This window comes from Rhinatrema bivittatum, chromosome 15 (assembly GCF_901001135.1).
Source record: "Rhinatrema bivittatum chromosome 15, aRhiBiv1.1, whole genome shotgun sequence".
NCBI lineage: Eukaryota > Metazoa > Chordata > Amphibia > Gymnophiona > Rhinatrematidae > Rhinatrema > Rhinatrema bivittatum.
In genome coordinates, this window is record NC_042629.1 from 36,007,201 (window position 1) to 36,008,123 (window position 923).

Below are 923 nucleotides of genomic sequence, written 5' to 3' on the forward strand. Positions count from 1 at the left end.
GCCTGGCAGCCTGAAGTCAAAAGATCGCCAACATAAATTTCACAGTTTTCTTAAATAACTGAGTAGTAGATCATACCTTAGACCAAGGGTGAGCAAACAGAGCTGTAGTTCTGGATTCCTGACCTGCTGGCAACATTTCTTCCCAGCCAGTTAGGTAATGAGTCTACCACACTGTCAGCCAGTGTCAGACAGACACAAAAGCTCAGTAACGCAGATTTTCAGATTGAGGAAACTTCATTGGCACACATATGCATGGGCACTCTCTCAGACTTAGAGACACGTGCACACATACACTTTCTCTCAGACACAGATAGACACGTGCATGTACTGTCTGTGTCAAAGAGATAGTGTGTGTGTGTCTCTCTCTCTCTGACATATCCATGCACTCACACTCTCAGAGATACACATTCTGCTGATGTGCTGCTGCTTATGTGCTCACAAGTGAGTGACCCAGCCCCAGCATTGACACACCATTATGTAGAGGCCTTGTTGCTGTCAGCCTTTTCCCAGCCTGTAGCAGTCCCCTCCCTTTCCCATTCTTCTGCATTCTACTCTCCAGGAGACTCACTGGTTCTTCTACAACCCCTCTCAGGGGCTGATGCAATACAGTGCGTTCAGATGAGCGCACTGTATAACCCGCAGTTGGACTCGGGCTGTAGAGGCACTAACTAATCCCCTTATGCAATAAGGGGATTAGCGCCTCTACAACCCGTGCCCAACATGGAGTGAATCTAATAGTGCTCATCACATGCAAATGCACGCGAACGCGGCTGTTAGGTATTCACTCACCAAGCAAAAAAAAAAAAAAAAAGTGCATCTAAAAGACACACATTTAGTGATCAGAAATTAATGCCTGCCCAAAGCAGGCATTAATAGCTAATCTGCTTTTCTGTACTGCCTCCTACTTAATATCGTTGCGATAT